The sequence below is a fragment of the Mugil cephalus genome, chromosome 21 (assembly GCF_022458985.1).
Source record: "Mugil cephalus isolate CIBA_MC_2020 chromosome 21, CIBA_Mcephalus_1.1, whole genome shotgun sequence".
Lineage (NCBI taxonomy): Eukaryota > Metazoa > Chordata > Actinopteri > Mugiliformes > Mugilidae > Mugil > Mugil cephalus.
The window spans coordinates 12128472-12143469 of record NC_061790.1 but is presented as its reverse complement, the minus strand read 5'-3'; the positions used below and the strand labels follow the sequence as shown (position 1 = coordinate 12143469).

At 47.5% G+C, this 14998-nt stretch overlaps 1 pseudogene; it reads right to left on the bottom strand.

Moving 5' to 3' along the window:
* Positions 1-5288: 5288 nt before the first annotated feature.
* On the bottom strand, positions 5289-14417 carry LOC124999118 (annotated as a pseudogene).
* Between the last annotated feature and the right edge of the window lie 581 nt (positions 14418-14998).

The window sequence follows — 14998 nt, the reverse complement described above, 5'->3', positions numbered from 1 at the left end:
CCACGCAACCATGATATGCTCCTCCTGTCTGGATGTTTTATAGCAGATATGCAGAAGGGTCATGAATGTGTGCATGTAGGATTGTCCAGGACATTTGTGCACTGCAGGCCAAAACATAATTAATGTTATGTAACTAAGTAGAGACACACAAAGAACTCATCACTGCTGTGATGCAAAACAGTTTATTGATGGATGGTGCATCCCCAGTCCTCAGAGTGGGTGTGTTGACTTGGCCTGCTGACGTCAAGGAAGCCATGGCTACAGTTCAGCTGTCTCCTCTTGTGTTCCCTCTCTTTCTCCCTCTGTCATCTGTCTGTCCCTGCTCTCATGAATAGCCCGTCCGGCCGAGAACATGCTGTGCCATGCTCTGCCTCGCTGGATCAGTCTGACATGAGTGTCTTCGGGGAGGGGAGCAGGGGGCTAGAGGGAAGGAGGGCGAAGAACTGATCGTTTTGGAGGCTTTATACAGCAGATCCCCCGTTTAACAGTTCATGAAGGCAGGAAGACGAGTTAGCAGAGTGGTGAGGAGTGACGGCCAATGAGAAACCTCGTTAAAATGCCACCATGCAGCCCGTGGAGGTGCCAAAGTGTAAGACAGGCAGTCATTTACAACGCACAACCTGGAGACACAGAGAGAAGCCTCACTTAGGGAAGCAGGCAGGGGTTAAGAAATGTATGTAATAAAAATATGTCCATAAATAAAAACTCAAAGGAACCGAAAGGAGAACGTACCATGTTCAAAGTGCAAATGGAATCCTGATTTTGAAGACATTTATTTGAAGTGAAATATATTGATATTTGATATTTCATTGGGAGAGACAGAAATAGTGACAGGCAAGATAAAAGAAAAATGGCTAAGGAGACAGAGGGAAGAACCGACGCCCCCCACCACCTCCTCCCTCTCTTTATTTATACCCCCAAAGACAGCAGGCTAAGATTTCTGGCACCAAAACACACGTCACGCTTCCTATTTCAGTCCGAGGTGCCACATAGCACCGAGAGGTTGGGTGACAGGGCTGAGGCATCGTGGGGCCAAAGGACTTCCGTGCCTCAAGCCATACATGACATTTCACACTGTGGTTACCTCTGCCAAGGTATGAACATATGGCAGGGCGCACACATGTGCGCACGCTGCGAAAAGTGCATACTTTTTGCCGAAACTGTGAGATGTGTACCGTTTACCCCAAGGGCCCGTTCTTCTCTGCATTTACGCGAGAGTGTGTGAATGTGTGTTTCCTCCGCCCGCACGGAGCAGGAGGTGTCAGGGAGGCCACAGGTTGTTGATGTTGTCTTATGAGGCGAGAAACACAGAGCAGGGAAAGCGATCCCTGCCTGTGCTGCACACTGGATACCCTGATAACGATCGGTAACATAACAGCTCTTGTAGAGTGTTAATGTAGCGCATAGCTTTTATGACCAATGGTTTGCTTGTGTCAAACCTAGAAAATCGAATGCCGTAAGAGGCTCAAAAATCACCACTTTTACAAGACGGTGTGTAATTTGTTTTAACATCAGCTCATGACCAATTATCTAATCTGCTATGACTAAGACCACTTGAGCTGCCATTGGCATGTAGGGAGCAGCTGGTGTCAGATAGCCATGAGCTTGACATGCACTAAATCCCCAACATCCTGAAATTTGAGCCATCATAAACAAGACAATGCAACACAGAGAGAGAGAGAGAGAGAGAGACCGAGTCTTCATGTCAAAGCACGATCATATTTATTACCAAGAGAGAAAAAAAAATACATTCAAGCCATATAATAATCATTTGTCACAGCCGTTATTTGAACACCTTAAATATATTATGACAGTATGGTACAGTAAAACACACTGTTGTTGACAGTTAGCAGGTTGCTGCTGGGAGCACAGTTGCAACTTAAGTTACTCCCACCGGTGGCCAGGCTGAATCTGATTCAACATGGCAACCGAGAGAACTGAACACATGAGCATGCACCCTCATACCAGGGCTGCATGCCAAATCACACAGAAAACACTTGAACTTCATACAAAAAAAAAGAGGAAATATGGATAAAGAGGGAGGACCGCAACTAAGCAATATGGCAGCGTGTTGGCCAGGTTTGGGCACAGAAGAACTTCAGAAGTCACAGCAACACTGGAGAATGTCGTGGATGTGTTTTATTTTTGAACATGGCATCAAGATGAAATTGCATTTCTTTGGCGCACTCTTAAAGCAGAATTGTCCTTTTACTATTTACACAGAGACGGGGTTGTCCCAGGGGAAGGGAACAAGCTCCACTCATGGACAACTATCACATAATGATGGTCTCAGTCTGGAGGGAATAGGAAACGAGAGGCCGGTGCTTCACGGCGGGGCTCGGGGTCCTGGTCATGGGGCTGGGGGGACGGTAGATGGGGCCTGACGGGGCAGTGATTGTGGCAGTAGGGGTACGGCTGGCCCATCTGGAAGGAGGTCGCTGGTTGGCCGGTCGTGCAGGACGAGAGAAACTCTTCCTGGGTCTCGCTGGGGATAACTCAGCTGGGTTAACCTGGATACAAACATAAGAAGACACTTGTCAGGCTTCTGTTGGAGTTTTGCTGCTTGCTTTTGTAGAGCATGTGCTAAATAAAGAACAAGAACCTACCTGCTGTGGCTCCTGTCTGTAAGCCGTGTACCCGGTTCTGGAACTGGAGCTGTACTCATGTTGGATCTCCAGCATGTCCAGGAGCTCAATAAGTCCTTCATCCCTCATTCTGCCGCAACCTGGCAACTCCTGTCCTGTGTACCCACCGCTCTGAATCCTCTGAGCTCCAGAGGAAGAACCCGAGACCCTGTAGTCCATTTTGGGCTCCAAATGTTGGAGTGCAGATTTCCTTGCTTTCTCCCCTTGAGCCAGTCCTCCATCTCTCTCTGCCCCACTGTTAGCCCTGGGTCTAACCTTTGGGCTCCCTGCCACATGTGATCTCCTCTGGGACTGCTGAGGACTGGGCTGGGGCCCTTTGGAGTTGCCTCCTCTCTGATCCTTGTAGTTCTGCCTACTTGAGTCTAGTACTAACCCCCGCTCCTGGAAGACCTCCATCTCTGCTGTCAGCACGTCGCAGTCTGCTTGGCATTTCTGGGCAGGCACACGCATGGGCACCCTGCCTGCACCGGCAGCGGCTCCCACAGCTCTGCGCTGACACACCGGAGTGGAGCTCTTTGCCTCCTGGGCCGGTCCCTGATGGGTCACCACCCCCGATTCTGTGAGCATTTTGCCCTCGTTTTCCTGTAGCATGGCCCCAAACTTCCTAAGAACCGAGGGGCTGCTGCCCTTCCTGTCTCCCAGGACTCCTGGACTGAACTTCCTGTCCAGAGCAGGAGATTCGGCCGTTGTGGCTGAATGCTGTGAGCGTGCTTGTACAGCTGGAGAATCCCTTTGTCCGAGAGGCGGCTTGGTGCCTGTGTTTTCTTTGTTGGGGGAACTCTCTCTGCGGGGGGAGCTCTTCATATGAGACACACGGTTCTTCTGGTTTTCAGTCTCCTCAAAACTGCCCAGAAACCTCTCTTGACCAAGACTGGATGAGATATAAATTAAACCAGTCAGAAACTAAAATAAGCTTTGATACTTCTAATTCTAAAAATATGACAAAAACATGCCTCACCTTTGATTTCCAGACCTTTTCCTGATTTCAGACATGTCCGGGCTCACCTTGACTGTGTCGCTGAAGCGCTGAAGGAAATATGAAAAACATATTTAAAGAAGCATGCTCCTGGTATATTTAAAAAGCTTTAAATGGATGAGCACATCTTCAAGATCACTGACGAGATTCGCTTTACTGTCCAGTACCAGAACTTAACCTCAACTCACCCTCGATCATGCCCTCGATATAGCACAGCTCAAACTATTCTCATCTACTGTACTTTCATCGTGGCCAATCACGTGGCCTTTCATGTGGACCAGGAAAGGTTTAACATCTTGTCTTTCTTCTTGACAACTCACTCAGTGCAAGACTTGGAAAAGAATGTGAAACTAAGTCCGATCTGGTAACTTGTCAGTGTAAGTAAGCAAGCTTGAGGGACGCTGTAACCAATACGTTCCTGACAGAACCCCAGCTTTAACTCATATGTCCACCTGTCTGCTTTCTTCAAATGTGCAAACGCCAACAGAATGCGGCGCAAGGAAGAAACAAAAAATACAAGAAAACGCAAGAACTGCTTTCTTACTCACCACGTGGCGAGCTCCGTTGCTCTTCCGACTCATCTGTTTCCCCTTCCCCAGATAGTCCTGCAGCAAGTCTCCGATCTCTGAAACGCCGTAGCCATTCTGATGACTCACAGGGTAGCTGTAGCCACTGGGGCTATAGTTACAGCCGTTACCATAGTGATGTGGCACCGTTATAGCTCCGGGATGATTCTCGCTGTGATGGCCGGGCGCAAAAAGGCCATTGCCATGGTGCCCCAAGCCACACTCCAACTGGCTGCCAGTTTTCTGGTTGTCATTAGTGATATCGTTCGCTCCTCGGCGGGCCTGAACTTCATTGTACAGCTGGAATACGAAAAGAAAAGACGGCATTAAGCCCTTCCTGCTCACTGCCTTTTAATCCTTCAGATACCTGTTGTGTTTACATCACAAACAAGTCTTCTCCCAAAATCACAGCGCAGCCTTTATTTACGGCCAACACATGTTAACTTGCTTTGCGAAGCATCCGTTTCTCTTTGCAACCTTTAATACTTCCTTTAGTATCCACTTTCAGACCTTGTGTGTGTGAGCGAGGGAGAAACTGTGTGTGTGTGTGTGTGTGTGTGAGAGTGTGTGTGTCTGTCAGCACATCACAGTTTAATTAGCTTGTTAACATTTGTCTGTATCGTTGCTCCGACAAGGCCACAAGGTTGAGCCAGCCGATTAATTATGGCGCATGAACAGACACTCTGAGGAACGCCGACAAAACTAGGAACGTCATCTTAATCAGCCACCAACACAAGATTCAAAATTTTTCTTCTATGTTTATACATCAGTAGGTGAAGGATTAAATCCAAATTGTTTACAGAGACTCATAGCTGTATGTAATACAATCTGTGTTCTGTCAGATTAAAGGGCAAAGTTTCAGCTTAAAATGATGATTTCTGGAAAGTAACCTAACTGCCTAGTGCCAACACAGTTCATCGTTTTGATAGAAGAAGAAAAAAAAGCACCTCTTCGATTTTCCTCTGGATGTCCTGCAGCTGGTCCTCCCACTCCTGCATCTCGGAGTCGAAGTTGTCCATCAGCTCTGGCCTCTCTTGTCCCCAGCCCCGACCGTTACGCTCCAGCCCCAGCTCCAGATCGATGGCTGCCATGACGCGCGGCGTTCGATACCCAGAGGTCTTTTTTAAAAGGCAGCCCCCCCTTTTCTCCTGTTTCACTTCTCTGTCAGGGGTCACCGCAGGGTTGCCAGCGAGGGACGGAAAGACCGATGGCACGGAAACACTAAAAGAGTCAAACACATGGAAAATCAAAGTTTAACTTTTTTTTTTCGGTTGTTGTTTAATTCAGCCTAAAATCTGTTTTTTGTTTACGACTTTTCACCGAGAACTCGAGCAGAAGTGAACAACACTGCTGACGCAATGAAGCGTGACAGTTAAATCGGAGCAAGCTAAACCTCTATAACCCCATATTCTTGTCTGACCTGCTTAAGTAACTCGTAACACTGGCTGTTTTCTGCCCTCGCATTGGTCAGATATTTATGACCGGTCTACTTTGACATTCTTCTCCAAAATTCACGGGCATGTAAGCCTAACTATGCAGCACGTGTGGACAAGAATACGGCATGACAGCACCGCGGCAAGTGTTTAGACTCTTGGTCACTTTGACCTCCAGCTTGGCCCCTCGCAACACGGGAAGAAAAAAATCTCAAGCATGCAGTGGGGTGGTCATTTTCTTTGAACCTGACACGGTGGAGCACGACAGTTCTGTGAACCTAGGAAATATGGAAATGTCTCGGCTGCTGATGCCGATTTCCATCGTAAGCAGAAAAGTCTGGCAGTGTCCTAACGGGAGATGTTGCAGCGTCCCCTTAAATAAATTAAAGCGGCGAGGGTTGTTGTTGTTGTGGTTGCCATCATTAAGCATTACAAATATCCTGGCCGAAAGTGCCCGAATGTACCAGCCGCTTCCCCCCCACCTGTGATGTAAGAGTAGAGATATTAATAATCTTGTAACTATGCATAGTAAACTGACTGTGGACACGGGAGATGGACAGAGGGGGGGGAGTGCATGTCAGAGGGACGCACAAAGAAATCATAAAAAAGTGCACCTGAACACATAAAAATGGGGAAACTTTTAAAAAATCCCAGAAGAAGACTCAGCCAGAGTCAAGTTGCACCACTCCAGTTGTCTTAATTTTCTAATATTTTGATTGAAAATTTAAATGATCTCAAATTGAGTTACACAATAAGAAAGCTGCAGTTCTTCTTACCTGGCTCTACTGTTGAGTTTTCTCTCTGCCCCAGTTTAAATCCTCAGCCTGCTCTAGTCCCTGCGTGCTGCTCTCTCTGCTCTCATGTGTTAAGTCCCCTCTCTCTGGCGCTTCCTCCTCGTTTTTCTCCTGCCCTGTTACGTAAACCCCCTCGGATTGGATTTAAAGTGCCCCCAGTCTCCTATAGTTGTCGAGGTTAAGTCCGCTGCTAAAGGGTAAACAACCTCTGTTCCAGCCGGGGTACCCTGTCTTTATACCGCTCCCCTAGTGTTTACGTGGGTGTGCCGTCGGAGCCTGCTCAAATATCATAATGTCAAATTTATTCCAGCATTTGAAGTCCCGATGGGACAACTGTCGTCACCAGCGTCCTGGCTATAATTATTGGGGCTCACGGAGAGAGGGAAAGTGTTTACATAGCTATTTCAGCTGCTGTGTTCTCTTGGCCAATGGGCTTCTCTGTTGCTACTCTGCTTTAGGAGGCTTGGGCAGATTTTGTCTTGTGACCATGCCCCGCCGCAAATCATTTTTCCAAGGGATGCCAAATGGGTGTGGGTGACACAGTGAGTAATAATGTGTCACAGTCAATAATATCTTTATTGAAGGGAGTCACGGAAAAGAAACTGTCAGGTACATACCTGGCATATTTGGCAGTAATGCAATTTGTTGCGAAACTCACGCGATTTCACTTTTTTTTTTTAATTTAAGGGCATATACTGGAAAATGGTGATCACGTGTTACATTCGGCACATAAGCTGTGCTTCAAGCTGTGCAAAGGAGCAAAATATGTGAAATCTCATACAATGTTTGGGAGAAACCCGAACCTGTGACTCATCCTGCTGCTGTGACGTCTGAGGGCAGTTGCTACCGTTCATCCGCCACACCATCAATTGCTAATGCCTGTCCCTAATCAGGGGCCCTGGTGGGAATTTTGCGGCCCCCGGACAAGAACTGACATTTGGCACTTGACATAATGACCAGAATTCCTTCCGGTTTGACGCAGGATCACTGGAGTCACCCCTCCACCTGCCGCGTTCCCTAATAACTTGACAAACCCAGCACAAGTTGAGAAGAGACACACAAACGGGTTTTTATCCTCATGTTACCTTGAGGCGTCAACGGCAGGGCAGTGAGGCAAGTCGTGCTCTGAAAAACAAAGAAGAGGTCACCGCTGTCACAGCCGGTTACAGGAGAAAATATATTCGGCAACAAGGTTAAACCAGGACGTAAAGCAGCATGGGAGGTGACTGAGGTTACAAAAATATGACATCACTTTCTAAAGTCTGTGGGCATGTTTACACTGGGGCTTCATTTTTTATATATATATATATATGAAACCTAAAACATCTTTAACAGCAATGTATTCCATCTGTATATTATGTGCGACCACACAATGTCACCTCAAAGGTCTGCTTTTGGCTTTTTAGGAATTTCACCCACATCAGGTCAGATTTGCTCTTGTACTCAGTCACCTCTAAATATGTAAGTCAATATGAATCACCAAATGAGGTAACAGAGGTGACTGAGGCTCTGACCCAATGACGAAGTATTACAGTATTTATACATTTGTAGCATTATGAAATTATGAGTCTGTGGTGAAACTTTAGGAATAAATAGTGTATTATGTCCCTGGTAATGCATCTTTATAAACTGATATCTGAATGCAGAATGATAAATCACCACATGTACTTTTCTTATATTTATTTTTACAGCAGACCAGGTGAAATACTGCAAGGTGTAAAGAAGAAGGAGCAGCCCCAGTGACCTCCAGCTTCTCAGCAAGGTAACCAACTATCATGTAGTGTGCAGTGTAAAATCAAATCAATGAAAGATGGTAAAGGCCTATTGACCTATTCGGGAATTTATTTATTTCTTTTGTTTTGCTGCCATCACAATTCTGTGGTTTTAAACTGCATTTGCCGCTACTACCAGTAGGTGTCACTATATCGACAAGGAAACTGGAAATTTTGAGAATTATGTTAATCTTTAGATTAGACAGACGGACAGATAGATGCTTTATTAACACAGTGGGAAGTCCAGTGTCCAGTAGCATCATTACATAGTAACAGATATGAAAGATATTTAAGTTATATAATAATTCAAATATACAATAGGCCAACTGCGAGAAAAATATACCAATGACCCGTTGTTTCCTCACAGGGAGGTGTTGTAGAGTCTTACGGCCCAAGGACCGTTTAGCAATCCTTTAGCAAACACATGAGGCATTTGCTAACCTTAGCTAATAATAAGCTGCTGACTCCAGCTTCATATATAGCATGCAGACATGTAACAGTGGTATCAGTCCTGTCATCTACCCCTCGATAACTGTGCTCCCAAAAGATATTGAAATATCCCTCGAAGCTACTTATATTTTTCCAGATGTGAAGAATGTACATGTACAATCATAACTGTCTGACGCGCAACCTAAAATGTTCAAACACATAAGAAATATTGTGTGACAACGGTCTTTTTGATGATGCATCATGCAGCAAGCTTGTTTCTACTAATACCAGGCTTGACTGACATTTAGGAATAAAAATTCATTTTCTATGAATGTCCTGTAGAAATCAACCTTAATTATAATTACATTTCCCTTACAGCTGTTTCAACACAAAGGCAGAAATGCTGTGATAATCTCCTCATACATGAAACAAAAGCATTAGACTCCACTTTTGTTTCTTGCTTTAATCCACATTAAGTACAACTGCAGCACTCCGTTCCGTCTTTATTAAAGCACAGAAACACTGGGACTCACCTTCTTGGGTGACTGATGCACACAGTGATGTTTTGTGATAATGTAGAATCCAGTGTCGAAGCTAGCCACACCTCCGTGAATGTGAGTGCAGCCTTGGCAAATGCTGAGCTTTTTCTGTGCTTTTGGTTACCTTGGCAACAAATGATGACGGGTTTAGGAGAAAAAAAAAAATTCAACAGAGCAAAAACAAACAAGGGGCGATGTAAATTAAGGGGGGCGTACATCACAGAACAAAGAAAAGGGTAAAGAGGAAGACTAGTTTGAAGATGGTGGCGTAAGAGAGGGATGAGAATAGCACGAGAATGAGGATGAGCAAAATGATGGGCTGGAACATCTGGGGCGAAAGACGGGAGGCGTGACGAACCAGAACAGATGAAAAACATGAGGTTGGATCAAGTGAGGAACAGGGAAAGAGCAGAATCAGCGTTAACGGTTTGGGACTTTTCAAATACCACCATGAAACTCAAACACCGAATCATTCCCTCACCGACAGCGGCTCCTCTGTCTCTCTGTCCTCAAGCCTTGGCACTTCCAGTCGGTCTATGAAGGTCTGCAGCTCTTTTCTGAAGGCCTTCATCTGGGCGTTAATGCGATACAGCAGCTCATGTTCCCTGATCCTGCTCCCGTCCTCCTCGCCGCCTTCCTCGCCTCCTCTACCAAACATCAGGTCGCCATTGGACACGTAGACCCTGGCTTCAGAGATGATGGTGGCCGTGTCGGCGATGAGCCTGTCGATGGTGCGGACAAGCCTCTCCGCTTCCACGCGGATGTCGATCATCTGCTGCCTGTCGCGCAGGCTGCACCGGCCGCCAGGCAGGAAGCGAGCCAAGGCGGAGGACGCGGCGCCCTCTGGCCCGGTGGGGGTGTAGAGCCCCCGCGTGGGCGTCAGGCATCGGCTGCTGCCGTTATTGTTTCTCACCTCGTCCGAGTCACTTTCCCCGCCGACGGGGCCCTCGCGCTTGCGGTGGGGCGGGAGCAGGCGGGAGGAGGTGGAGTCCTCGTCGCTCTCGCGGCGCCCGCTCGCCGCTCCGCCGGCGTCGCTCTCTGCGTCACTGTCCCGCGGGCTGGGCCGCAGGGAGAGGTGGGAGGCCAGGTCATAGCGCTGCATGTTGGAGAGGAGCACGCGGTTCTCGTACTGCAGCTGCATCACCTGAAGGAGAAGAGAAAGGCCGTGCTGAGACGGGATTGTTTTGGTCGTTTTCTAGGGACATTTATAATCCCTAAATTATAAATCCAATTAATCAGTTTTTCTTTGACACTTATTCTAACCACATCATGAGGTCCTGACTTATCAGTTTAAAAAAAATTATGCAATACTTACATACTAACAATTTATAAATAAAAACAAAAAAAATCTAATGGCATCCAATAAACTTGGGCTGTTCTTTGGGGTTAATGCTAGCTCATTAGCTGATTAGTCCAAATGCTAACATAGTTAATCTTAAAACTAGTATATTTATGCTAACATTGTTATATATACATGAAAACTATTTAATCCTGCTAAAGGTGAATTGGTAGTTTCCTAAAACAATGTTTTTATGCAAACATGTTAGCACAGTTGGTGTTAGCATGTTACCATAGCATTATGATGCTCGCCTAGCTGCTAGCTGGCTGTGGGCTCTTGTCATGTCAAATAATCTGTCCGCCTTTCATACCTTGCCACTCAGATCGTTGATCTGCAGTCTCGCAGCTTTCAGCTCCTCCTGCAGGGCTTCTGCCTTGGCTCCATCAATCCCTACGCCTCCTGTTCCTCCCCCTCCGTGCCTGGCGCCTCCCTCGTGGGTGCCGGCCTTGAAGCGTAGCTTGTTGAGCTCGCCGGTCACCCTCTTGTTCTGCTCCTCGGCGTCGGCGAGGTTTCTCCTCAGGAGCTCCGCCTCGTCCTCCACCAGCTGCAGCTGCTGCCTGAGCTCCGTCAGATCATCGCCCAGACCTCGCCCTGTGCCCGCACCGCCCATTGCTCCGCCACCAGAGCTCCCGGCTCCTTCCCCCTCACCGCGGAGGTCGTCGAGCTCGGCCCTCAGGCCGCGGTTCTCGACCTGCGTGGAAAGAAGGATCGACGGCTCAAAAATCACAATCGGCAACCAATCGGAAAATCCCACGTTGGATCGACCTTACCTCCAACTCGACTATCTTCCTCCCCAGGATGTTAGCCTCCTCCTCCACCAGGCGAAGTCGCAGCTTCAGTTCTGACTCGCGGGTGGTGGGCGGACCCCCAGCCTCCCCTTTAGGGTGGGTGCTGTCCAGTTCTCCATAGAAGGAGCGGTACTTCTGCAGCTCTTGCTCTAGACGGTCCTTCTCCTTGTCAATCTTGGCCGTCTTCTTCCTCATTAGCACAGCTTCCTCTTTGATGAAAGCTAGCTGGCACTTCAGGTCCTCATTGTCCTCCTGGAACGTAAAGGGAACACACAGTCCAGAGCTCAATGTGAACACCCCTGTGCTCTCAAGCAGAAATTGACGACGGGAGGACTTAAGATTAAAGCGGAGAGAAGATTTCGAACCACAGTCCGCCTGAGCCAGAACGCTGTCTCTCATTAGATCAAGAGGATTTCTGACATTCGCTAAGTCTAAAGTAACTGTGTTAGCTGTGCTAACCCCAAGCTTCCAATTTAGTATACTCTGCAGCCCGAGGTAAAAGCAAAACATCGGACTTAGAAACATTACATAAGGACTGTTTTATTCATATTTATTCATAATAAAACTTCCCAGTAATACACAACAAGGCGACAAAACAACTACAGCCGAGATCAACACACAAGAGGGCAGACATTACTCAGGGAACTACTTCAAATGTAACAATAAGATACGGAGACATGTGTTTATTTCAGCAGCATCTTACCTCTGTAGGCGTCTGGGCAGCTTTCTTGTCAGTCTTCTGGATGTCTTTGCTTCCTCTTCTCTTTTGGGACTATTAGAGGACAGTGAATATGAGTTTTTTTTCCACATGATCATGTATGTGTGGATATGACAAGGAAGGATTAAGAGGGTAAAAATGTCACGTATTTACAGATGAGAATTCGCTATCTGTACACAGGTTATATGTGCTCATTAGTGGTGGATGTGGATGGATGTGCCCCAGTGTTTTTCTTGCCTCTTTGGTTTTGTCCAGTTCATTCTGCAGAGCTTGTTTGGTCACTTCCACCTCTATGAGTTTCTGCCTCAGCTTTTCGTTCTCCTCTTCTGTCTTGGTGCGTTTCTCCTCCACTTTCTCCAGCTCGTGGTGCAGCCTCACGGACACATCCTTTGCTACCTGCGATAAGTGTAGAGTAGTTTAAAATGGAGCTGGCATTCATTTATTTCTTGTTGTCTTTGCAGGCTCTAGTGTTTTCAAATAACCACAAAAAAAATATTTTTTTTTTCGTATATTTATATATTTATGCAGCGATTAATTGCCTAAGCGTGACTATAAAAATACAACACCATGACAGACACACACAGCAGCTTCCCTGCCCGCCCTCCTTCTACCTTCAAGTCCTGCTCCAGACTCCTGAGCAGCTCTTCATCGATCTCTCCCGCCTGGGCGTAGCGCAGCCTCTTCCTCTCAGCCTTCCGCAGACGATACTGCAGGATCCGGCAGTTTTTATTGGCCCTCTCTAACTCACGCCTCATCTCCTGCAGCTGGCATGTGTCTTCCTCGTAGAAAGTGTCTCGCATCTCGTCCATCTCGGTCCTCATTTCTTCGATCTCGCACTAGAGGAATCGGAGCAAACGTTACTGGATGTGTCACAGAGACACAAGGAACAGTGTGTTTGGTGGAGTATTTCTGACACATGTAGTCATATTCATACAAGTATATGGTATATCTGGATGTCAGCTACATGATGTTTTTATTTTGCCAGAGAGGTTTCCTGCAACTGCTAACTTGGCACATATGTGCAGTGCAATCTGCTTGTAGATATTATTGATCTTATAGGATCAATAGTAGAATAATCAATAGCCAATTAGTTATTTCTGGCCAGTGTTTTCTTTCGGTTTAGGTTTTAAAACTGACTGTGTGATGATCACTTTCAAGTCTGTATTGGCACTGCAAACTAGATACTAGATACACATTGGCTTGCTTTAAACAAATACAGGCATTTCCTGTGATCCTTATATGATAAAGCTGATGTGGACTTCTTGTGCATCGTCGGCCTACATTTCCAGATGTCGTGCTTTATGATCGCCCACCGCATTTTACTGTGATTCCGTGATTTACGTTCAAACAAATTTGCCAAACCTTAAGGTCTTCGTTTTCCTCCAGCAGCCTCTCTATCTCGTCTTCCAGGGCCTGGTCCTGCTGTGTCACGGACCCCGCCTCTGTCGCTTCGGCCGCCGGCTCCGTCGCTCCCTGCTCGGCCTCCACTGCGCCCATGTTTTCCGTTTTGGTTTGCATCCTCGCGCCGCTCCTCCTCAGTCTCTTCTGCAGATGGAAGTGGATCAGTTCAGCCTGCAAGCATCCTCCGCTCCACAGACCCAACCCGAGGCCCGGTCCGCAGCCCGCAGACGCGCCGCTCCTCTTCCCGTGTCCGCCTCCTCCCTCTGCGGCTCTCTTCTCCTTTTCTCTCAGAGGCGGCTCCCCGCCGGAGAGCAACGCGGCTTGGACTCGCCTTTGAAGCAGGGTAAGCGCAAAGCGGGGCGACGGGCCGGTGCCGATGAATCCGCGGAGTATTCCCCGACAGCATCCGCCCTGTTTGATGAGACGAGATCAGCCTCAGCACCATCCGGGTGAACAGCTGCTCCTCTGCGGCTCTCGGGCTCCCTCTCCCTTCCGTCGGCGAATCTCAGCGTCTCCCTCGCCCGAGCGTTTCTGCTTCTTCCCGCATAGAGAGCAGCAGTAGTTCTGGGCCTGACTGGGTGTCGGACAGCTCGCTTAGTTGGCCCTTCTTGGGCTGTAGCCGGCGAGGGAGCCCGATGCAGCCTCCTCCTCCCTGAGCTGTTGTCTGCTGATGTTGTTGACGCTGATGAGGGGTCTGCAGCGCCGCTGGCGGCGGGCTTCATCTTTCGCTTTAATGACGTCCAGACACGCACTTCTTCGCGGTTATTTGTCGAAAATATAAATAAAGTGGCCGCAGAAGACAAACAGCTGCACAATCACAAAGCTTAGGCCTACGTGTAACAGCGAAACAATTATCCTACAAACTTTTAACTCTCAGGGAGATTCCTCCACCGAGGGAGCCACTAGATGGCGCCGTTCTCCTGCTGCGGCCGCCGCTGGAAGCGCTCCTCTCCACCTGAACTTTGCAGCTTTGTCCACAATCAATAAAGATGAACTCCAGCCGACTGGACCAACAACTGCGAGCATCTTGAAATCGATGCATTCCAAAAACATTTAAAATGCATACATTTTCGCATGAGTTCGGCCTCTCTGATCTCTCATGTTACCGCAGAGCACTGTGGGGAGACGCTGACACAGGGCACCGCCAGGCACTGCAGGGGCACGACGTGACGATGTGCGTCAAAGCAGGAAGCGAGCAGCCACCCACACACACACACTAGAGCCTGCAAAAAAGTCAACTCTGACCTTTTCCTCCATTTCTTAGTTTGATTGTCATGGCCTAAATGAAGTACACCTACACAGTAGCTACCAGCAAAGCGGGATGTATCATCAAAATGTCATCAAAATATTAGGCAGCATAAGAAAAATACTGAACACCCCAAAATTGACTTCCGTTACTCAAAATCTTTTTTTTACAACTAAGTCCAAGAAGAAGTGTTAGTGCTCTTATTCCACAGGAAGTGACAGAATCCTTCTCAAGATGTGCACAGTCTTTTTTGTTTCTGATTTGAGGGATTGAGTGTGTGATAGGGTAAAAGTAGGATTAACAAAATGTATCCAGGCGTCAAGTATGCTGTATACTGTTCCTATGGAAAACA